This window comes from Schistocerca cancellata, chromosome 3 (genome assembly GCF_023864275.1).
Source record: "Schistocerca cancellata isolate TAMUIC-IGC-003103 chromosome 3, iqSchCanc2.1, whole genome shotgun sequence".
NCBI lineage: Eukaryota > Metazoa > Arthropoda > Insecta > Orthoptera > Acrididae > Schistocerca > Schistocerca cancellata.
In genome coordinates this window covers 15,879,946-15,906,101 of record NC_064628.1, presented here as the reverse complement: position 1 = coordinate 15,906,101, position 26,156 = coordinate 15,879,946, and positions in this window count along the sequence as shown.

Sequence of the window (26,156 nt, the reverse complement as noted above, 5' to 3'; positions counted from 1 at the left end):
TCACAGTACTCACATTCGGCGAGACCTCACTTTAATGAAAGCTAATCCTTATGCAGAGATGTAGACCTTTCCTGTTGGCCATCATGCCAAAACGGGCGTGGAGGGGCTCAACCTGTCAAAAAATAAATAAAATAAAAATAAAAAAAACATAAGAACATTACAATTTGATGTCTGTTAAATGTCGCCTTCGTGGTGCTGCTAATTTAATGGCCAGCACTGTGTTTGCAGCGCTATGGCAGCGTTCATAAGGACGATGAAAATTTGATTAATACTACACTCCTGGAAATTGAAATAAGAACACCGTGAATTCATTGTCCCAGGAAGGGGAAACTTTATTGACACATTCCTGGGGTCAGATACATCACATGATCACACTGACAGAACCACAGGCACATAGACACAGGCAACACAGCATGCACAATGTCGGCACTAGTACAGTGTATATCCACCTTTAGCAGCAATGCAAGCTGCTATTCCCCCATGGAGACGATCGTAGAGATGCTGGATGTAGTCCTGTGGAACGGCTTGCCATGCCATTTCCACCTGGCGCCTCAGTTGGACCAGCGTTCGTGCTGGACGTGCAGACCGCGTGAGACGACGCTTCATCCAGTCCCAAACATGCTTAATGGGGGACAGATCCGGAGATCTTGCTGGCCAGGGTAGTTGACTTACACCTTCTAGAGCACGTTGGGTGGCACGGGATACATGCGGACGTGCATTATCCTGTTGGAACAGCAAGTTCTCTTGCCGGTCTAGGAATGGTAGAACGATGGGTTCGATGACGGTTTGGATGTACCGTGCACTATTCAGTGTCCCCTCGACGATCACCAGTGGTGTACGGCCAGTGTAGGAGATCGCTCCCCACACCATGATGCCGGGTGATGGCCCTGTGTGCCTCGGTCGTATGCAGTCCTGATTGTGGCGCTCACCTGCACGGCGCCAAACACGCATACGACCATCATTGGCACCAAGGCAGAAGCGAATCTCATCGCTGAAGACGACACGTCTTCATTCGTCCCTCCATTCACGCCTGTCGCGACACCACTGGAGGCGGGCTGCACGATGTTGGGGCGTGAGCGGAAGACGGCCTAACGGTGTGCGGGACCGTAGCCCAGCTTCATGGAGACGGTTGCGAATGGTCCTCGCCGATACCCCAGGAGCAACAGTGTCCCTAATTTGCTGGGAAGTGGCGGTGCGGTCCCCTACGGCACTGCGTAGGATCCTACGGTCTTGGCGTGCATCCGTGCGTCGCTGCGGTCCGGTCCCAGGTCGACGGGCACGTGCACCTTCCGCCAACCACTGGCGACAACATCGATGTACTGTGGAGACCTCACGACCCACGTGTTGAGCAATTTGGCGGTACGTCCACCCGGCCTCCCGCATGCCCACTATACGCCCTCGCTCAAAGTCCGTCAACTGCACATACGGTTCACGTCCACGCTGTCGCGGCATGCTACCAGTGTTAAAGACTGCGATGGAGCTCCGTATGCCACGGCAAACTGGCTGACACTGACGGCGGCGGTGCACAAATGCTGCACAGCTAGCGCCATTCGACGGCCAACACCGCGGTTCCTGGTGTGTCCGCTGTGCCGTGCGTGTGATCATTGCTTGTACAGCCCTCTCGCAGTGTCCGGAGCAAGTATGGTGGGTCTGACACACCGGTGTCAATCTGTTCTTTTTTCCATTTCCAGGAGTGTATATTGCTAACTGGTCACGGAGCGAGTCACATGAAACTGAATAAATGTAATGTTTCTATTCGTGTGTTTCGTCTCAGCTGTTAGTTAACCTTTCGGTTGTTGACATACTCTGTTTGACAATTGCTAAGGAACAGAGATACTGTTGGGAAGGAATAATCACAGGTAGTGACGGAAGACCTGAAAGACAGTACATACGTAATAGAGGTGGAGCGGTGTATTTATAACGAAAATGGTACAGATTTCACCTCTTGGGAAAGCAGGATAACAGAGAAAAATAAAGTTCGTGTTTGACACAGGTCCGGCTTCCAACATAAAGGTCGATATCGGACTAGTAAGGAATGTGCCCTACCAAGGCTCTAATGTACTTTGCACCTGTTACTCATCCACGCTACCAAACTGTTGAGGAGTCCTTCAATTCTGGGACGGTTTCACGACGCGATATTCGTTGATAAGTACGCCTGCGAAGAGCATCGCAGGTAAGCCTTACGGGGCCTAGGTCTGGGGAGTACGCATACCATTCCAAACATTCTACATCTTCACTTTCCAATGTGTCCGACACTTTAGCGGTCCTGTGTGGTCTGGCATTGTCATCCGCAAACAAAAGGTCGGAACACATAGCACCCCTACGGAGACAGACATGATCCAGAATGATCTCCCTGGAATTCCGATGTGTTGTAACGGTACCTCTCTCCAAGAAAAGGAGGGGTTTTCGGCCATTGTGCGTAATGGCTGCACACACCATAACGCATACGCCACTCCAATGACGTACATGAACATTTTGTGGTGTGTAACGTGTTTCCCTCTTTCTCCACACTAATTGGTGGCCAGAATCACTTGCCACAGTGAAGCGTGATTCGACGGAGAACCTCGCTCTGGGCCAGCGTTGCTGACCCCAACCAACACGCTCCCAGCTCCCCACACCAACAAACTCTTCGAACGCATTCTTTGAAACGGGATGACTTTAACAGGCTGCCGAGCATACAGACCAGCCAGGTTTAATAAACACGAAATGGCGACGATACAGGCAGCGGTTGCAAGGTCTGAACCTATCTGGCTAGGACTGAGATGTCTGTTCCGTTTCGCCACTAGGGCTACATGTCGATCGCCTTTCGGTGTCGTGGTACAACCACCGCCACGCTTCGTATAGTGTTTCCACCTTCTGCTGCCTTTTTTAACCGCGCAATGACACTTTTGGATACACCCATTACTGTTGCCACAGTAGCGAAACATTGACCGGCTCCAAGCTGTTGAACTGTTCCTGCATGATGGTAAGCGCTCAAATGCCGGACTGCAGACATCCTGCCTCACCACTCTGAATGTCGCACTAATCGGTTCCACAGCAACCTTCATCAGACACCGAACTGTATGAACTGTCAAATCCACACAGAGTGTTCGTGCACAGGCCTCGCTGCGGTTATCATGTCCTGCTCTCTACATTTCAGTTCACTATTATTGGTCGTGTGTTCTGTAGAAAGTGTTGGTCGTTCTGTAGCAATTGTTAGTTTCTTAGAAAATATCAGTCGCTCCTTAGCAATTGTCAGCAATGTACAAATTTCCGATATTTTGTTGTGACCATTCTTGTTCACCAATCAAATGAATGAATAGTTATACAGGATGCTCAATTCCTATTACTGTCTTCTAGGAGCTATAAGGAGGACTTGGCAGACAAATTTTTGATATGGAATTGATGACCGGAAATTTAATGTCTGGATATACAGTAAAACTAGTTTGAAGATCGGATCAGTGTAAGATATCACGCTTCTCGGTACGCACATAACTGAGCAGAGTCCGCCGTCAATTGAATGAAGCGTTTCTAACTTAATCGCTGTAGGTACATCCGATAATTAAGAGAATTCTACAAACATCGTGCGTACCTGCTACATTCACTACGAGTGGTTACGGTCAAGGGGAACAGCAAGACGACGATAAGTAATGGACTGCATGCTCAAGGTTTATTGACCAACGACGCGGACTTAGACGATTCGCCAAAATTACCAGCCAAATGGAGACCGACTTAAAAAAAAATACTGTAAATAGTCAACTCTCCCAGGCTATTTCCTTAGATACTGCTGTACGTTGTCAGTGATTTTACAGAACTTTAAATTACCACATTGAACTGCAGTTCATTTTTTCAGTAACATTCAGAATTATAATTACAATTAAATTCTATAAACGTTATGTTCTGCAAACCCATTAAGTATAAGCTAATAACGCAATTGTTACTGTTGCGACCGGAGATATTGAGTCTTTATTTTCCATTCGCTTTTTAATCGCTTATGCATATTTATTTGTGTTTATCTTCAATTGCCTGTTTTCTCTTTTTTCGTGTTAATTATCGGTTGGATTAATGTCCTGTGTCGATCAAATACGAGTTCTGTGCAGCGTCCGCCATTATGTTAGCAGCCCACAACGCTTTTCGCAGTGCATTTGGTGAAGTACACTCCTGGAAATTGAAATAAGAACACCGTGAATTCATTGTCCCAGGAAGGGGAAACTTTATTGACACATTACTGGGGTCAGATACATCACATGATCACACTGACAGAACCACAGGCACATAGACACAGGCAACAGAGCATGCACAATGTCGGCACTAGTACAGTGTATATCCACCTTTCGCAGCAATGCAGGCTGCTATTCTCCCATGGAGACGATCGTAGAGATGCTGGATGTAGTCCTGTGCAACGGCTTGCCATGCCATTTCCACCTGGCGCCTCAGTTGGACCAGCGTTCGTGCTGGACGTGCAGACCGCGTGAGACGACGCTTCATCCAGTCCCAAACATGCTCAATGGGGGACAGATCCGGAGATCTTGCTGGCCAGGGTAGTTGACTTACACCTTCTAGAGCACGTTGGGTGGCACGGGATACATGCGGACGTGCATTGTCCTGTTGGAACAGCAAGTTCCCTTGCCGGTCTAGGAAAGGTAGAACGATGGGTTCGTTGACGGTTTGGATGTACCGTGCACTATTCAGTGTCCCCTCGACGATCACCAGTGGTGTACGGCCAGTGTAGGAGATCGCTCCCCACACCATGATGCCGGGTGTTGGCCCTGTGTGCCTCGGTCGTATGCATTCCTGATTGTGGCGCTCACCTGCACGGCGCCAAACACGCATACGACCATCATTAGCACCAAGGCAGAAGCGACTCTCATCGCTGAAGACGACACGTCTCCATTCGTCCCTCCATTCACGCCTGTCGCGACACCACTGGAGGCGGGCTGCACGATGTTGGGGCGTGAGCGGAAGACGGCCTAACGGTGTGCGGGACCGTAGCCCAGCTTCATGGAGACGGTTGCGAATGGTCCTCGCCGATACCCCAGGAGCAACAGTGTCCCTAATTTGCTGGGAAGTGGCGGTGCGGTCCCCTACGGCACTGCGTAGGATCCTACGGTCTTGGCGTGCATCCGTGCGTCGCTGCGGTCCGGTCCCAGGTCGACGGGCACGTGCACCTTCCGCCGACCACTGGCGACAACATCGATGTACTGTAGAGACCTCACGCCCCACGTGTTGAGCAATTCGGCGGTACGTCCACCCGGCCTCCCGCATGCCCACTCGCTCAAAGTCCGTCAACTGCACATATGGTTCACGTCCACGCTGTCGCGGCATGCTACCAGTGTTAAAGACTGCGATGGAGCTCCGTATGCCACGGCAAACTGGCTGACACTGACGGCGGCGGTGCACAAATGCTGCGCAGCTAGCGCCATTCGACGGCCAACACCGCGGTTCCTGGTGTGTCCGCTGTGCCGTGCGTGTGATCATTGCTTGTACAGCCCTCTCGCAGTGTCCGGAGCAAGTATTGTGGGTCTGACACACCGGTGTCAATGTGTTCTTTTTTCCATTTCCAGGAGTGTACTTTGTTAGAGAAAACTTTTTTGTTTTTGACAGATTTGTGAATACTCATCATGTTACAGTTTTATGAGCTTTGCTTGCATATGTCACGGCAATATTCAGTTAATCTTGGGAAACGTTAAACGTGTACTCAGTTACCTCAAAACGTACGTAAGTAAGAGATCAGGGGTGACGTATCAGGGTTGCTTTACTTTTATTAGATGAGCACCGACACTTCTAGTTAACATTCGAGGATGTCCAGACTCGCCTCAATGCCGTTAATCACTTAGAAGAAAATGTAATGATGAGTAGACAAAACATTATCCATGCCATGCCATGAATATAATATGTTAAACCATACTTAAGTGAGGCATTCACATATTGAACAAAAGGAATCTTACACTGCGCCGAAGTGCGGCATTTGCAAATTGTGTGAATGTATGAGGACCGTCTGACACAGGAACATAAGGAGGCTGGCGACGAACGTTTATTTAAAGAAACAAGAATGCTTTGGCACCACGACTCCACAAATAAAATTGCCATTATGACTGAAATAGAAATAATAATTTACCCATTATAAACAGCCGGCCGTTGTCGCCGAGCGTTCAAGGCGCTTCAGTCTGGAACCGCGTGACCGCTACGGTCGCAGTTCCGAATCCTGCCTCGGGAATGGATATGTGTGATGTCCTTACGTTAGTTAGGTTTAAGTAGTTCTAAGATCTAGGAGACTGATGACCTCAGATGTTAAGTCCCATAGTGCTCAAAGCCATTTGAACCATCTGCTTTACCGAACATTAATTTTATATGGTCATTCCATTTTAAATCACTCCGAGATAATTTATGGAATTAACTGATTCCAGTTTCTGACCTGCTATATTGTAGCTAAATCATAAAAGATCTTTCTTTCTATGTATTCGCAGCTCATTACACTTATCTGCATTGAGATTAAATTACCATTCCCTGCACCACGCTTCAATTCTTTGCAGATTCTCCGGCATTTCAGTAGAGTTTCCCATTGTTATAACCTCTCGATATGCAACAGCATCATCCACAAAAAGCCTCAGTGAACTTCCGATGTTAACCACAAGGTCATTTATACAGGATGTTACAAAGAGGTACGGCCAAACTATCAGGAAACATTCCTCACACACAAAGAAAGAAAATATGTTATGTGGACATGTGTCCGGAAACGCTTACTTTCCATGTTAGAGCTCATTTTATTACTTCTCTTCAAATCACATTAATCATGGAATGGAAACACACAGCAACAGAACGTACCAGAGTGGCTTCAAACACTTTGTTACAGCAAATGTTCAAAATGTCCTCCGTTAGACATGTTATGTGGACATGTGTCCGGAAAGCTTACTTCCCATGTTAGAGCTCATTGTATTACTTCTCTTCAAATCACATTAATCATGGAATGGAAGCACACAGCAACAGAACGTACCAGCGTGACTTCAAACACTTTGTTACAGGAAATGTTCAAAATGTCCTCCGTTAGCGAGGATACATGCATCCACCCTCCGTCGCATGGAATCCCTGATGCGCTGATGCAGCCCTGGAGAATGGCGTATTGTATCACAGATGTCCACAATACGAGCACGGTGAGTCTCTACATTTGGTACCTGGGTTGGGTAGATAAGAGCTTTCAAATGCCCCCATAAATGAAAGTCAAGAGGGTTGAGGTCAGGAGAGCGTGGAGGCCATGGAATTGGTCCGCCTCTACCTATCCATCTGTCACCGGATCTGTTGTTGAGAAGCGTACGAACACTTCGACTGAAATGTGGAGGAGCTCCATCGTGCATGAACCACGTGCTGTGTCGTACTTGTAAAGGCACATGCTCCAGCAGCACAGGTAGAGTATCCCGTATGAAATCATGATAACGTGCTCCATTGAGCGTAGGTGGAAGAACATGGGGTCCAATCAATACATCACCAACAATGTCTGCCCAAACGTTCACTGAAAATCTGTGTTGATGACGTGATTGCACAATTGCGTGCGGATTCTCGTCAGCCCACACATGTTGATTGTGAAAATTTACAATTTGATCACGTTGGAATCAACCCTCATCCGTAAAGAGAACATTTGCACTAAAATGAGGATTGGCACATTGTTGGATGAATCATTTGCAGAAGTGTACCCGTGGAGGCCAATCAGCTGCTGATAATGCCTGCACACGCTGTACATGGTACGGAAACAACTGGTTCTCCCGTAGCACTCTCCATACAGTGACGTGGTCAATGTTACCTTGTACAGCAGCAACTTCTCTGACGCTGACATTCAACTGCACGAAGAATTGCCTCGTCCATTGCAAGTGTCCTCGTCGTTCTAGGTCTTCCCCAGTCGCGAGTCATAGCCTGGAATGTTCCGTGCTCCCTAAGACGCCGATCAATTGCTTCGAACGTCTTCCTGTCGGGACACCTTCGTTCTGGAAATCTGTCTCGATACAAACGTACCGCGCCACGGCTATTGCCCTGTGCTAATCCATACATCAAATGGGCATCTGCCAACTCCGCATTTGTAAACATTGCACTGAATGGAAAACCACGTTCGTGATGAACACTAACCTGTTGATGCTATGTACTGATGTGCTTGATGCTAGTACTGTAGAGCCATGAGTCGCATGTCAACACAAGCACCGAAGTCAACACTACCTTCCTTCAATTGGGCCAACTGGCGGTGAATCGAGGAAGTACAGTACATACTGACGAAACTAAAATGAACTCTAACGTGGAAATTAAGCGTTTCCGGACACATGTCCACGTAACATCTTTTCTTTATTTGTGTGTGAGGAATCTTTCCTGAAAGTTTGGCCGTACCTTTTTGTAACACCCTGTATATATTGTGAATAGCAACGGTCCTACGACACTCTTCTGCGGCACACCTGAAATCAGTCTTACTTCGGAAGACTTCTCTCCATTCAGAATGACATGCTGCGTTCTGTTATCTAGGAAATCTTCAATCCAATCACACAATTGGTCTGATAGTCCATATGCTCTTACTTTGTTCTTTAAACGACTTTGAGGAACTGTATCAAACGCCTTGCGGAAGTCAAGAAACACGGCATCTACCTGGGAACCCGTGTCTATGGCCCTCTTGGTCTCGTGGACGAATAGCGCGAGCTGGGTTTCACACGATCGTCTTTTCGAAACCTATGCTGATTCCTACAGAGTAGATTTCTAGTCTCCATAAAAGTCATTATACTCGAACATAATACGTGTTCCAAAATTCTACAACTGATCGACGTTAGAGATATAGGTCTATAGTTCTGCACATCTGTTCGACGTCCCTTCTTGAAAACGGGGATGACCTGTGCCCTTTTCCAATCCTTTGGAACGCTACGCTCTTCTAGAGACCTACGGTACACCGCTGCAAGAAGGGGGGCAACTTCCTTCGCGTACTCTGTGTAAAATTGAACTGGTATCCCATCAGGTCCAGAGGCCTTTCCTCTTTTGAGCGATTTTAATTGTTTCTCTATCCCTTTGTCGTCTATTTCGATATCTAACATTTTGACATGTGTGCGACAATCTAGAAAAGGAACTACAGTGCAATCTTCCTCTGTGAAACAACTTTGGAAAAAGACATTTAGTATTTCGGCCTTTAGTCTGTCATCCTCTGTTTCAGTACCATTTTGGTCACAGAGTGTCTGGACATTTTGTTTTGATCCACCTACCGCTTTGACATAAGACCAAAATTTCTTACGATTTTCTGCCAAGTCAGTACATAGAACTTTACTTTCGATTCGTTGAACGCCTCTCGCATAGCCCTCCCCACACTACATTTCGCTTAGTGTAATTTTTGTTTGTCTGCAAGGCTTTGGCTATATTTATGTTTGCTGTGAAGTTCTCTTTGCAGTTTTCTAACTCGGTTGTTGTATCACGGTGGCTCTTTTCCATCTCTCTGTCCTTAGCATAAGTTAGTTTAAGGAGAGTGTAAGTCTAGGCATCGTTGACCTAAGCAGTTTGGTCCCTTAGGAATTCATACACACACAGTACCTAAGTGGCGAACAAACGCACAGGCGTCGGCCAGCCAAATCTCCTGGTGGCGGCGTAGGGACGAGGGAAGTGCACAACTTGCGACGCCAACCAGACCTGAGTGCCCGTCATGTGTGTGCGCCACATCATCACTAATGATGGCGGCATAACGAACATGTCATAACCTAAATCTGAATACCTGTCGTGACGGATACATGCTGAATAGTTTGCCCACGTCGTAGTTTGTAACAAATTTACGTTTTTTTTTTTTTCATATGGTTCAATAACTGTCACCTGCATGCCACGCTCAGGTGTGGTTTAATATATTATAATCGTGGCATGGCGTCGATAATGTTTCGTGCACTCATCATCACATTTTCTTCTAAGTCATTAACGGCGTTGTGACGAGACTGGACGACCCCAAATGTTAACTTCTGCATGACCCGCTGAAGTGCCGGAACATCCATGCTGTCGATGACCTCCTGAACGGCTGTTTTCAACTCAGCAACAGTTTTGAGGCATTGCTGCATATCTTATCTTTAATATATCTCCACAAAAATGAGAAGCATGTGTTCAGATCCGGAGAATATGGCGGCCAATCTACGCCCATGCCAGTGGCCTCTGGTTACCAGAGAGCCAGAATGCAGTCCCCCAAGTCCTTCTCCAGCACATCAAACATTCTCCAGCTTCGATGGTACCGAGATCCGTCTTGCGTTAATCGCATCTTGGCGAAACTATGGTCACTTTGGGTAATAGGAACGAAATCCCATAACCTTCACATAGTGTTCGGTAGTCACCGTGCTATCAACGAATACCGCTCAAAGTTATTACGTGGCTGGACACTGCACACCACACAGTCATCGGTTGAGGGTGAAGAGACTACTCGAGCGGGAAATGAGGATTCTCAGTCCCCAAATGCGCCCATTTTGTTTATTGACGAACCTATCCAAATGAAGTGAGCTTTGTTGCTAAACCAAACCACACTAAGCATACTAACAACCACCATGCCTCGTGTCCAACCGTGCAGTTTGACCGTCCTAATGCAAACCCTTCAGCGGTTATGACGATTTTATTTCATATAGTTCAATCATTCTCTCCCTGTGCAATGGAGGCTGGGTGAAATTCCCTTCGGGATCCCTCGTCCGCGTGCATGTGCCTTTCACAGGGTGTGGCTAGGGCTCTTCCTCAGGGGCCATTGTGCAATATATGGGGGAAGTGGCTTCCAGCCTCGGCCAATAAATTACATGTGTAATAATAAAATTGTTACAAGTTGCTGTATGTTTTATTTTACACTGAACAATAACGGAGATAAAAATAATTAAAAATATTATTGAAAATTTACAGGAGATCTCGTATTGGGGCTGAGTCTTGCTAGACACTCAAAGAACTACATAAACGAAATAAAAAACTTCAAGGTAATTAGGTTGTTATCAGGAGAAAGAAAACTGCCGTTCTACGGATCGGAGCATGGAATGTCAGATCCCTTAATCGGGCAGGTGCATTAGAAAATTTAAAAAGATAAATGGATAGGTGAAAGTTAGATATAGTGGGATTAAGTGAAGTTCGGTGACAGGAGGAACAAGACTTTTGGTCAGGTGAATACAGGGTTATAAATACACAATCAAACAGGGGTAATGCAGGAGTAGGTTTAATAATGAATTAAAAAATAGGAGTACGGGTAAGCTACTACAAACAGCATAGTGAACGCATTATTGTGGCCAAAATAGACACGAAGCCCAGGCCTACTACAGTAGTGCAAGTTTATATGCCAACTAGCTCTGCAGATGACGAACAAATTGACGAATTGTATGATCAGATAAAAGAAAGTATTCAGGTGGTGAAGGGAGACGAAAATTTAATAGTCATGGGTGACTGGAATTCAAGAGTAGGAAAAGGGAGAGAAGGAAACATAGTAGATGAATATCGATTGGGGCTAAGAAATGAAAGAGGAAGCCGCCTGGTAGAATTTTGCGCAGAGCATAACTTACTCATAGCTAACACTTGGTTTAAGAATAATGAAAGAAGGTTCTATACATGGAAGAATCCTGGAAATACTAAAAGGTATCAGATAGATTATATAATGGTACGACAGAGATTTAGGAGCCAGGTTTTAGATTGTAAGATATTTCCAGGGGCAGGTGTGGACTCTGAACGCAATCTATTGGTTATGAACTGTAGATTAAAACTGAAGAAACTGCAAAAAGGTGGGAATTTAAGGAGATGGGATCTGGACGAACTGAAAGAACCAGAGGTTGTACAGAGTTTCAGGGAAAGCACAAGGGAACAATTGACAGGAATGGGGGAAAGAAATACAGTAGAAGAAGAATGGGTAGCTTTGAGGGATGAAATAGTGAAGGCAGCAGAGGATCAAATAGGTATAAGACGAGGGCTAGTAGAACTCCTTGGGTAACAGAAGAAATATTGAATTTAATTGATGAAAGGAGAAAATATAAAAATGCAGTAAATTACGAAGGCAAAGTGGAATACAAACGTCTCAAAAATAGGATCGACAAGAAGTGCAAAATGACTAAGCAGGGATGGCTAGAGGACAAATGTAAGGATGTAGAGGCTTATCTCATTAGGGGTAAGATAGATACTGCCTATAGGAAAATTAAAGAGACTTTTGGAGAAAAGAGAACCACTTGTATGAATATCAAGAGCTCAGATGGAAACCCACTTCTAAACAAAGAAGGAATAGCAGAAAGGTAGAAGGAGCATATAGAGGGTCTATACAAGGGCGATGTACTTGAGGACAATATTATGGAAATGGAAGAGGATGTAGATGAAGATGAAATTGGAGATACGATACTGCGTGAAGAGTTCGACAGGGCACTGAAAGACCTGAGTCGAAACAAGGCCTCGGGAGTAGACAACATTCCATTAGAACTACTGACGGCCTTGGGAGAGCCAGTTCCGACAAAACTCTACCATCTGTTGAGCAAGACGTACGAGACAGGCGAAATTCCCTCAGACTTCAAGAAAAATATAATAATTCCAATTCCAAAAAAGGCAGGTGTGGACAGATGTGAAAATTACCGAACTATCACTTTAATAAGTCACAGCTGCAAAATACTAACGCGAAATCTTTACAGACGAATGGAAAAACTGATAGAAGCTGACCACGGGGAAGATCAGTTTGGATTCCGTAGAAATGTTGGAACACGTGAGGCAATACTGACCTGACGACTTATCTTAGAAGAAAGATTAAGGAAAGGCAAACCTACGTTTCTAGCATTTGTAGACTTAGAGAAAGATTTTGACAACGTTGATTGGGATACTCTCTTTCAAATTCTGAAGGTGGCAGGTGTAAAATACAGGGAGCGAAAGGCTATTTACAATTTGTACAGAAACCAGATGACAGTTATAAGAGTCGAGGTGTATGAAAGGGAAGCAGTGGTTGGGAAGGGAGTGAGACAGGGTTGTAGCCGATCCCCGATGTTATTCAATCTGTATATTGAGAAGCAATAAATGAAACAAAAGAGGAGTTCGGAGTAGGAATTAAAATCTATGGCGAAAAAATAAAAACTTTGAGGTTCGCCGATGACATTGTAATTCTGTCAGAGACAGCAAACGACTTGGAAGAGCAGTTGAATGGAATGGACAGTGTCTTGAAAGGAGGCTATAAGATGAACATCAACAAAAGCAAAAGGAGGATAATGGAATGTTGTCGAATTAAGTCTGTTGAAGCTGAGGGAATTAGATTAGGAAGTGAGACACTTAAAGTAGTATAGGAATTTTGCTATTTGGGGAGCAAAATAACTGATGATGGTCGAAGTACAGAGGATATAAAAAGTAGACTGACAATAGCAACGAAACCTTTCTGAAGAAGAGAAATTTGTTAACATCGAGTATAGATTTAAATGTTAGGAAGTCGTTTCTGAAAGTATTTGTATGGAGTGTAGCCATGTATGGAAGTTAAACGTGGACGATAAATAGTTTAGGCAAGAAGAGAATAGAAGCTTTCGAAATGTGGTGCTACAGAAGAATGCTGAAGATTAGATGGGTAGATGACGTAACTATTGCGGAGGTATTGAATAGAATTGGGGAGAAGATGAGCTCGTGGCACAACTTGACTAGAAGAAGGAATCGGTTGGTAGGACATGTTCTTAGACATCGAGGGATCACCAATTTAGTATTGGAGGGCAGCGTGGAGGGCAAAAATCGTAGAGGGTGCCCAAGAGATGAATACACTAAGCAGATTCAGAAGGATGTAGGCTGCAGTAGCTGGGAGATAGAGTAGCATGGAGAGGTGTATCAAACCACTCTCAGGACTGAAGATCACAACAACAACAACAACAATTAGATTTGTAGCCATCATTGATTATAGTTATCCAAGAATATATATATATTGTGTGTGTGTATAAAACTAAAATTTGTTTTTGTTTTTAGCCTACTATCCAGCTCACAATCCTGAAACCTGTAACACATCGGATACTTAAACTGCGAAATAAAGGTGTGCTTTCTGGGAAGTAATTTTTCTGAACATTCTCGTAGATATTGAACTGCTTTTGAAAGGAGTGAGACAGAGGGAGAAATAAAAAGCAAGCAGTACTCACATGACACAATAACGGCAAGGATGTCGGCAATGACACTGAAACAGCCGAAAAAAGAGAATTCCTGTTGTTTGGTCTGAAGCCTAATTGTGGTCGTTATGCCATCGAGGTCACTTTTAAATTAACTCTCTAGTTCAACGCTGGTGACGGACGCTGTTAACACTTTCATGTCGCATGATCGGAACCACGGCCTTTTTTCATCCTGGCCAGCGTAAGCTTTTTGTTCCTCTCGACATTTGTTAATTTAGCTACAGAACAGACGGAAAAAACCACGAGCGTAGTGGAGTGGAGTAATTGAGCGCTCTGCAACTGTAACACTGCGGTGTCGGTTCGTTTGATCCATACTGAACGAGCCGCATGCTCAGCTCAAACTGGGCTCAATTCCCACAGCCCTCTTTACTACAGTAGTGCTTCCCGTTCCTATAAAACTGGGACATTGTCCTTCCTGGCTTCTGAAATGAACCGCTGTTCTCTCACTGTTATGCAGATATGAAGAACAGTTCTTCGAACAACAACATTATATCAGTACATAAATGTACTGACTGTATATGGGACATCATTAAAGTGTTTGGAAACTCAGTCTTGAGGAAAGATAAGAACAAGTATCTGGTCACTTCGACGTTACTTTCGCAATAGACAGTATCTACAACTAAAGGCCACCGAAGGCTTGTGAGGAACATTCGCTCTACTTTCTCTGAATGTCGTGAACTTTTATCGTCTATTTTACTAGTGGCTGGTCGCTCTTAATAAACTGTATGACCTTGCTACAACCTTGAGTAGTTGTTGTAGCATCAACCTACACTGTCACGAAGACGAGTAAAAATTACACTCCCGGAACTGATTTTCACTTAAACTAAACTCATTAACAAAAGTTAATCACATGTCATTATGTATGTTTGACTATTGTTAAGGCTATCGTAATTATTTCAGAGTATGTGGTGGATTATTTTTTCTTTTTTGGGGTGGGGGGGGGGGGGCGGGAGGAGTAGTTCTGTGTCTAGAAATGATATTTAACACTGTATTTCTCTCTTACCTTAGTAATGGTTTTGATAACTCAGATTTTCCCACCAAAACTCAGTGCTAATATCTTAAACTGGGTCGGGAACTAATGAAAACTCACCTTCAGAATTTTTCTTTCGAAGAGAGAAAAAAAAAAAACAATACTGCCTATAACCAATCGCGGCCAGCCTTGAACAGAGAAATTTCGAAAGCAGATCCTTTAGTCATACTTGAAACACATACCTGAAACAGTTAATCTATCTTTGAGTGAATGCAATCTTAATTTTTCGTACCAGGATACAAGTTACAAGACATTTAGTGCCAATCTATTTAGCAATCAAATTTAAGAGATATTTCAGTTGAAAATAAAGCTACTTAGTATCCGATTGAATTTACTGATGTCTTGGGAAACTACGTACGTTAAATTAACCATTAACTATTACAATCAAACGAATCAAATTTGTAGTCACTAATTTTTTATGAGAATTTATCACGCATAACTTTACACTAATATAAGTACTTTTTTAGTTAACAGGTAGTATATTAATGAGATTTTAGGGAAAATGATTGCAAGGTGCGTTTGAAAGATTGTAAAACCATGACAAATAAATTGCTATTCATTGTTCCCAAAGAAAGTCAACACACTTTCTTTCTTAAATGTCTAACAGTGGAAACTCCAGGTAAGAATAGTAAAATGTAGGAAAAGATAGATTGTTAGTTACCGTAAAGAGAACATGTCAAGTTCCAGACAGGTACGATTAAGAAACCGAACATGTAGCTTTCGACCACAGCCTTCGTCAGTAAAGAAAGATAATAGTCTTTTAGTGGTCGATGTCTGCAACTTTGCGTCTCTTCTTTATGGTAAGTACCAGTCTATTTTTTCCCCACATCGTTTCTAAAATGTCTGTAACAGTACTACTCAGAATGTATATTTTCAACAGCTTGCATTCTAGACACAATGTAGTTGAGAATATTGTGTGAATGTGCTTTCAGGGTGTCTACGTCTCTTTTAACATAGATCAAAGCAAAGGGGCTCCATCTTTTCCGATCACAGAACTAAATTATTTTTAAAAGAGCATTACTGTTATCACTATTTCATAACATTGTCATATCGTTACGTATGTTACCAATAATTACATTTTTTTTAAACTAATAGCATTAATACACTTCACAATATGGTGAAGTTTGCAGCTAATAAAACCAATATTCAAACATAATCTTTCTCATATACTCCACCCACTACAAACGTACATTGTACTTTGTACCATGCCTCTGTGAAACTAAAATTGACGCACTTGCATCATATATACTTAAATAGCTCATAAAAATGCGTTGAGGGTAGTTACAGCACTATACCATAAATTGCTTCAAGAATCACTTCACAACAGTAAACGAATTGTCAGTTGAACAAAGCAGTAGCTATGTAATGGTTACTGGGCTACTGCAGGGCACTGGTTCCAAATTTTTTGAGACCATTACCCCTAGTGAAACGAGATATTAGCCAGTACCCCGCACCACACCCCCCTCTCAACACGACCATTATCAGCAATAGCACCTAACTAAATTTTAAAATGAAAAAGATTTTTCTTTGAACACTTTAATGTTTAAAACCACGAAGGATAAATGATTTTAGTTTTTGTGGGTATTTTATTACAGTTTGAAGTAACGAACTCAAATGACCACAATGATGGGAAAAAATCACAGCACCAAGAAAGAGTTGTCCGTCATAAACGAAAGTTTGTAGGCATGTTTTTACATCTGAAAGATGATTTCTATTCAAATATCCCACCATTCGCATAAGAGCAGCGCTAGTAGCTCCACTACGAGGGTGCAAATCAGGTTTGCTTTAAATACGCGCTGTTATGAACGTGAGCGTTAGTTACCTTTGGGACTGGACATTGTGAGGTAACGGGCGAGTTGTGGCGCTCTGGAAATATTCTAAGTTTGGAGGCCGCGGCTCGTTGGTGGCCACATGGTGCCGAACTATAGCCGAGGTCCAGCGGCCGCATGGCTGGGAATTCCATGGTGACGCTGTGTCGATGAAGGAGACATGCAGTGAGTCCCAAAGATGGTGGACTTTGTGAAATCTTAATGGCAGACATTTCACTATTCGTATAAAAATTAATAGTAGCCAGATGAAACATGAAACCTCAAAAATGAATATGTAAATTACCATTATTTGCACGACAATTCTGATGGTGTAATCGGTTTTTCAATATCATTATTAGTTTCAAATTTATTATCTGACAATAAATTATACAAGTTACACCCAGCAACCAATTTCCAAAATCTAAACGGTTCATCTGTTTTTGTCGAGCGATGTGTCTTTAGAGAGCTATTAGTGTAAACTTAAATTGGTATAAATTACAGGCATGTAACTTGAACAGTGCATGAGTTAACGGAGGTCAAAGTGGCTGATTACTATTAATCGCGTCAGGGCATAAGTACCCCACAGTTACACGAAAAAGCGGTAGCAGCATGCTTATTAATATACCTGGTGATCAAAAAGTCAGTATAAATTTGAAAACTGAATAAATCACGGAATAACGTAGATAGAGAGGTACAAACTGACACACAGGCTTGGAATGACATGGGGTTTTATTAGAACCAAAAAATACAAAAGTTCAAAAAATGTCCGACAGATGGCGCTTCGTCTGATCAGAATAGCAATAATTAGCATAACAAAGTATGACGAAGCAAAGATGATGTTCTTTACAGGAAATGCTCAATATGTCCACCATCATTCCTCCACAATAGCTGTAGTCGAGGAATAATGTTGTGAATACCACTGTAAAGCATGTCCAGAGTTATGGCGAGGCATTGGCGTCGGATGTTGTCTTTCAGCATCCCTAGAGATGTCGGTCGATCACGATACACTTGTGGCTTCAGGTAACCCCAAAGCCAATAATCTCACGGACTGAGGTCTGTGGACCTGGGATGCCAAGCATGACGAAAGTGGCGGCTGAGCACACGATCATCACCAAACGACGGGCGCAAGAGATCTTTCACGCGTCTAGCAATATAGGGTGGAGCGCCATCCTGCATGTACATCGTACGTTCCAGCAGGTGTTTATCAGCCACGCTCGGGATGATGCGATTCTGTAACATATCGGCGTACCTCTCACCCGTCACCGTAGCTGTCCAGCGCCATCTGTCGGACATTTTGTGAACGTTGTTTTTTTTTGGTTCTAATAAAACCCCATGTCATTCCAAGCATGTGTGAAAATTTTTACCTCTATCCTCTACCTACATTATTCCGTGGTTTTTTAAGTTTTCAATTTTATACTGACTTTTTGATCACCCGGTATTTATTCATCTATCTCTTTTTTTGTATCCGATATATACTATGCATGAAGAAATTGGTCAAATATTTACTGTCTTTTAGAAAACACAGAGACATTAGGCTAATGGCCTACTTTTGCTTGCTATTCCTTTGATATGTGTTTATTTTCTTTGTTTATGTATCTGATAATGTGTGTTAGAGTGTGTTTATGGTTCAGCCGTACGAATATTTATTTAATTTAAAGTTATTTAAAACTAAATACAGTATTTCTAATATGTTCCATTATGTTTGTTTGTGTGCGCTGAATGGAAGACATGGCGCGAGCTCTCTGACCAATCACAGCGCTCGTGAATTGGAATACTGGACGGGAGTGAGAGAAGAATTCTGAGAGAACAGCACGAGGAGAGTCGCACAGGACACGGTGGGTGCTGGACGCGACGGCGCGACGGACGCACGGTCGCGGTAGAGACTTGGAGAGAGTGGAGCGCATTGCGCGTGGTCGCGGCAGATAGAAATACTTTGGAGTGCCGACTTGTGCACTTGTCAGATTTCCGTGGCTTCTACAGTGAGGACGTAGTGTGCATTTAGAAATGAGTATCTCGTGAGCTATGTTGTTGTTCATAACTAATTACGTGCCGTAGGAATCTATTGTTTCGCTGTTATTCAGCTTATATTTTATTCAATTGCTGAACCATCGACACCAATAAGTGTTATGCAGAAATATACCGCATTCTCAAAAGTACTTCTATTATCATTTAAAGTTTTTAAGGCCAGCCGGGGTGGCCGAGCGGTCCTAGAAGCTACAGTCTGGAACCGCGCAACTGCTACGGTCGCAGGTTCGAATCCTGCCTCGGGCATGGATGTGTGTGCTGTCCTTAGGTTCGTTACGTATAAGTAGTTCTAAGTTCTCGGGGACTGATAACCTCAGAAGTTAAGTCCCATAGTGCTCAGAGCCATTTGAACCATTTGAAAGTCTTTAAGATAGTACGTGCAGATTTTATTTAACTGCAATTTTTCATTTATAAATGTTACATTCACAGTTCGGAATCGCCGAGTGATAGGAACCTTCGACCATTCGATTCACATGTATATTCATATTGTGTGCTGTAGGCTCAGCAGTATTTGCCTTGTAATGCAGCAACTACGTATCCCAGCCCCAAGACAACGAAACCAGCCAAAACGTTTAATATTTCAAGGTTGAGTCTGAGGGTATGCAGCTGATGGCCACCACCCCACATATTTTCATCATTTTGTTTGCAAGCTCGCAACGTGGTGAGTTGGTGATGAGCCGGCCGCGGTGGCCGTGCGGTTCTAGGCGCTGCAGTCCGGAACCGCGGGACTGCTACGGTCGCAGGTTCGAATCCTGCCTCGGGCATGGATGTGTGTGATGTCCTTAGGTTAGTTAGGTTTAAGTAGTTCTAAGTTCTAAGGGACTGATGACCTAAGATGTTAAGTCTCATAGTGCTCAGAGCCATTTTTGAGTTGGTGTTAGTCAAAAATGCCTATATGGCGACAAAGACGCCTATATCAGCACCTCACTGAGTTTGAATGGGGTGTTGTTGTAAATCTATGAGATGCTGGATGTTCCTTCAGTGATACTGCAGAAAGCCTTGGATGTAATGTAGCCACTGTAGGTGTTTGGCGGCAGGAGCCATCGCGAGAATGTACAGTTGCATGAAGATGCTGCTCTAGATGGCCGCATGGGACTGCCGAGAGGGAAGACCATCGTGTTTGGTGTATGGCTATAGGGCATTGTACTGCATCTACAGCAGCAATTTGAGCAGCAGTTGGCGCCACAGCGACACAATGAACTGATCCGAATCGGCTACTTCCAGGACACTTCCGAGCCACGAGCCCCGTAGAGTGTGTTCCACTGACCACAAACCAAATCATTTGCGACCTCAGTGGTGTCAAGCGAGGGCAGGGTGTGTTTTCTGATGGAAAATAGTTCTGCTTCGGTGGCAGTGATGGGTGTGTGTTTGTTAGAAGGAGGTCCCCTGAGGGCTTGCAACCAAATTGTCTACGAGCTAAACACGCTGGACCTACACTTCGAGTTATGGTCTAGGGTGCAATTTCGTATGACAGCAGGAGCACTTTCCTGGTTATCCCGTGCATCCTATGTGCAAATTTGTATGTCAGTATGGTGGTCTGATCTGTTCATCTGCCATTAATGAATAGCGTTCCTGGGAGTGTTTTCCAACTGGATAACGCTGTTGTAACCCAGCATGTTCTACAGAGTGTCGACTGTTCGATCGCCATATCTGTCTCTAAGCCAGCATATATAGGCATTCATCAGACATAAACTCCTGCATAATGCACAAACAGCATTTTCTTCCAATGTACTGACCGAGAAAGTACATCAGGCACGGAAACTCCATCCCACAAACTGATGTGTAGCACCAACACAACATAATTCATGCTTACATTCAACATTCCGGCAATTACATCGATTATTTATGTACCAGCATTTCACATTGGCAATGGCTTACCCCACAGCTAGATTAACCTGTGATCTTACAATGTTAATCACTTACATATGATACCTAGCAAACGTATTCCAGAAATATCATTACTCTACATTAATTATTTTTTGGTGTCGTGATTTTTTTTCGTTGATGTATATAGGTGCCACTTATTTCTAACAACTTTTTTTATATAGTTATGAAGTAACCGGTGGAGCTATCTACTAATCCTTTTCAGAATCGAAAGCAAACCATCCAAAGTAAGAGTGAATACCAGAATAAGATTTTCACTCTGCAGCAGAATTTGCGCTGATATGAAACTTCCTGGTGACTGTGTGCCGGACTGAGACTCGAACTCGGGGTAAGTGCTCTACTGAATACTTGCTGCAGCCACCACAGACGCCTAAGCCATCGGCAACACCGCAGACAGACCAGCGATGCGGGTTGCCGACTCCGCTATGAAGTTTCGCTGACGCAAGAGTGTTTACAGGCAAGTACCACAGTTCACAACAAACACGTAAGTGCGGCCAACGTCCGTCAGAGGGCATCAACCAGCAACAGAGGAAGGGGGCGCAGCGATCAAAGAACTATTTCCTGGCGATGACGTGTGTGTAAATACGAGGGCTGTTCAGAAAGTAAGCTCCGATTGATCGCGAAATGGAAACGACTATGATAATCCGATAAAGCTTTGCACAGATGTGTTGGGCAGTGTCTCTAGTATGACCCTAGATAGCATCACGTCACTCCTCTCATTTCTGAGCTCACAGTGATCGCGTAAAGTTGTCTAGAGAATAGTGTCTCCCGCCAAGTACGAGGACCTGGTGAGAAATTTCGCCTGAAGCTATACAGCCAACATTACATAACTGTCGTGCAGTTTCTTCTACAAGGCAATATTCTCAGCCGCATTCTGAAGGGGCAATGAAGATGCTCCTGCATCGTTTTCAATTGGAAATGTTTGACTACCCACAATACAGCCCGTAACTGACTCCCCCTGCGTTTCATTTCTGCTCACATGAACCGCTGGTTATGAATACAACATTTTGGCACAGAAAACGAGCTGTAGGCCAGCGTAGAGAATTGGCGGAAAGCACTGGCGGCTGTCTTTTATGATGAGGGTATTAGAAAGTTGGTACAACGCTACGACAAATGTCTAAGTCAGAACGGCAACTACGTAGAGAAGTAGCTGGATGGTGTAGCTAACTGTTAAAAATAAAACATTTCTAATTTTCACTGTGGTTCCCATTTCGCGATCAATCGGAGCTTACTTTCTGAACAGCCCTCGTAGTCCCAGGAATATCCTTCCTGGAGACAGATAAGCCAGCGCCTGGCCGTTCAGCAGGCAGTTCTCGACTCGCCGAGTGGGGAGAAGATCGTCCAGTCCTCTCTTCTGCAACGATTGTGATACGTCGCTTCTGTCGTGTTAGGCTATCCATCAGCTGCTAACAGCCGACTTCGGTATGGAACACTTGTATGGGTATAGATTTGGAGGGAACTCGGATTATAGGAATTAGTTGTTATTTTCTTGATCTGCAGAAGGGATCCTTATTGTTTTCTGGTTTTGAAGAGTGGGTTACTGTTGGTAGTTTATTGTAGTTTCCATAATAAATATGTTGTTGTTGTTGTTGTGGTCTTCAGTCCTGAGACTGGTTTGATGCAGCTCTCCATGCTACTCTATCCTGTGCAAGCTTCTTCATCTCCCAGTACCTACTGCAACCTACATCCTTCTGAATCTCCTTAGTGTATTGATCTCTTGGTCTCCCTCTACGATTTTTACCCTCCACGCTGCCCTCCAATGCTAAATTTGTGATCCCTCGATGCCTCAGAACATGTCCTACCAACCGATCCCTTCTTCTAGTCAAGTTGTGCCACAAACTTCTCTTCTCCCCAATCCTATTCAATACCTCCTCATTAGTTACGTGATCTACCCACCTTATCTTCAGCATTCTTCTGTAGCACCACATTTCGAAAGCTTCTATTCTCTTCTTGTCCAAACTAGTTATCGTCCATGTCTCACTTCCATACATGGCTACACTCCATACAAATACTTTCAGAAACGACTTCCTGACACCTAAATCTATATTCGATGTTAACAAATTTCTCTTCTTGAGAAACGCTTTCCTTGCCATTGCCAGTCTACATTTTATATCCTCTCTACTTCGACCATCATCGGTTATTTTACTCCCTAAATAGCAAAACTCCTTTACTACTTTAAGTGTCTCATTTCCTAATCTAATTCCCTCAGCATCACCCGACTTAATTTGACTACATTCCATTACCCTCGTTTTGCTTTCGTTGATGTTCATCTTATATCCTCCTTTCAAGACACTGTCCATTCCGTTCAACTGCTCTTGCAAGTCCTTTGCTGTCTCTGACAGAATTACAATGTCATCGGCGAACCTCAAAGTTTTTACTTCTTCTCCATGAATTTTAATACCTACTCCGAATTTTTCTTTTGTTTCCTTTACTGCTTGCTCAATATACAGATTGAATAACATCGGGGAGAGGCTACAACCCTGTCTCACTCCTTTCCCAACCACTGCTTCCCTTTCATGTCCCTCGACTCTTATAACTGCCATCTGGTTTCTGTACAAATTGTAAATAGCCTTCCGCTTCCTGTATTTTACCCCTGCCACCTTCAGAATTTGAAAGAGAGTATTCCAGTCAACATTGTTAAAAGCTTTCTCTAAGTCTACAAATGCTAGAAACGTAGGTTTGCCTTTTCTTAATCTTTCTTCCAAGATAAGTCGTAAGGTCAGTATTGCCTCACGTGTTCCAACATTTCTTCATAATAAATATAAATTTGGAAAAACGAGTTGGTTCTTGCTCGATAGATTTAGTACTGGCGAAGAGTTTGTTCGAATTCCTGCGTTTCTGCATTGTTTGTTGACATGGCTGAAGGAGTTCCGGGTTTCTAGGCGCTGTCAGTTCGCGTCCGTGAGCTGTTGAATCGTATGCAACACACGAATGAGCTTCTGATTCAGCGTCTCCAGGCTGTGACTAGTGTTTCTCCGGGGATTCCAGCGGCGGCCGCTCCTATCGCGTTCCCGCCGTTTGACAAGCCTATTGAACCGTGGAGTAATTATGCGGCTCGCTTGGAACAACATTTCCTTGCCCATGGACTCATCGACACTGGCCAGCGCCATGCGTTTCTTCTTGCCTATGTGGGTCCTGACATTTATCGCTTAGTGCAGCAATTGCATCCTCATTCCCTCCCTTACGAACAGCTGACCGCCACTTTAGCAGGGTATTTTGATGCCCAGGTCCATGTCGTAGCAACTCGCCACACGTTCTTCAGATGTCAGCAGCTTCCATCACGATCTTACAGGGAATGGATCGCTTGCCTTCAAGGGCTCTCCCGGGACTGTCAGTTCTCTTGTGCCAACCAAGGGTGTAAGCAGTCGTATAGTTTGCCTCTCGTTCGCGACATGATTCTGGTACATGCTCGTGACGATGCTCTGTGGACAGATCTGTTGAAGCTGAAGGATCCCTCCTTGGACACGTGTCTCTCAGTCATCTGTGCCCAAGAACAGTCTTCCTGTTCATCTACAGCGCTCCATGCTTCGCCGCAGACTTTTGCAGCACGGCCGCCAGAGCAGTGGCCACGCTGATGGCCTGCAGTGGGAGCCCCACCACCACCTCCTCCTCCAGACCAGTTTACGGGTTCTCAGGCTCAGCAGCGCCAGAGATTGCTCTCCTGTCATCAATGCGTTGCTACACACCAGTGCTGTGATTGTCATTTCCGGCAGGTACTCCGTTCCGCCTGCAGGACAAAGTATCATCGGACTGGTCAAAGGAGGTGGACCTCATGGCGTTGGACCCTCTGGACGCGATCTTAGAGGAATCTGACCAGCCACCAGGCATCTCCTTTGTCCAGACGGTTCTCTGACACATGGCGAGGTCCATCACTCTGATGGTCCAAATCAACAGCACTCCTCTCCATCTCCAGTTGGACACAGGTTCCTCAACTACTATTACTGACAGCGACTCTCACCACTGATTGGCTGCTCCGACGCTCTGCCGGTTCCTGATACCCTTGAAGAGCTATAGTAATGACATTATCTGCGTGTAGGGGTGGATCCTCGCGCAAGTGCGATATCTCTCTCATGATGTCACTGCCAAAGTTTTGGTCCTAACCGGCCCCACAGCCACTAATCTGTTGGGGATGGATCTTCCTAATTCTCCTGGCCTTGAAATCCATGATTTGGCCCCAGTGGTTGCTACTGTGTCCTGTGAGCTCTTTTACAGGAGCCTTTCGATTTCTTCCCCAACATCTCCTCTGATTCTTCTCTGGAGCGTGTCTAGTTTCGAAGTGCATGTTAGACTATTTCCCTCGGTGGTTCCAAAGTTTCACAAGGCTTGTCCAGTGGATTTCGCTCTGCAGGACGCCCTACAAAGGTCTCTGAGTCGCCTTGAGGAGGTGCGAGTTCTGACATCGATTCACCACAGTCGCTGGCCTTCACCCATTGTCATCCTCGAAAAACCGAATGGATCCCTCTGGGTATGTGGCGATTTTAAGGCCACCATCAGTACCCAGTCTGCCATTTACTCTTACCTTATTTCGACAGTCGATGATATTCTATCAAAGTTGGCAGGTGGAAAGATCTTTGCCAAGATTGATCTTAGGGAAGCATACCTCCAGCTGCCAGTCGGCACTCCCTCACAAGAGGTCCTCATCACCAATACTCCGTTTGGGTTCATCTGGTACAACCATCTGCCCTTCAGGATAGCCACTGCTCCAGCCATTTTTCAATGCTTTCTGGAGTCTAAGGAGGTCCCCAGCAGCGCCAATTACTTGACGACATCTCAGTCACATGGCTCGTGGCCACAGACTTAGTGCAGAATGTTCAGCGACTTTTTAAGGTTCTGTAGGCTGTGGGATTGCAGTGTAGCAGGGCCAAATATTAATTTTTGTGCCACAAGTGACCTACGTGGCCATGTGTTGAGTGCTGTGGGCATTTTCCCAACACCGCCGTACTTCAGGGCCATTGAGCGACTCCCGATACCGACAAATGTCTCCCAGCTCAAATCTGTCTTGTGTCGTCTCACCTATTATCGGCGTTTCATCCCACATGCTGGGGCTCTGGTGGAGCCTCTGCATCACCTGGTTTGCAAGAGCGTTCTCTGAACCTGGTCGCCAGAATGTGATCAGACTTTCCAGCATCTCACATCCGCTCTTCACTCCACCTTGCCTCGTCCCATAAGATCCTGACAAGCCTCTTATTTTGGCCACTGATGCGTCGGTTTATGGGCTGGGGGCTGTCTTGTCTCACATCATTGACGGTGTTGAGTGCCCAGTGGCCTTCACCTATCACATGCACAAAATAACTAGAGCCACTTCGAGAAGGAGGCCTCAGCCAT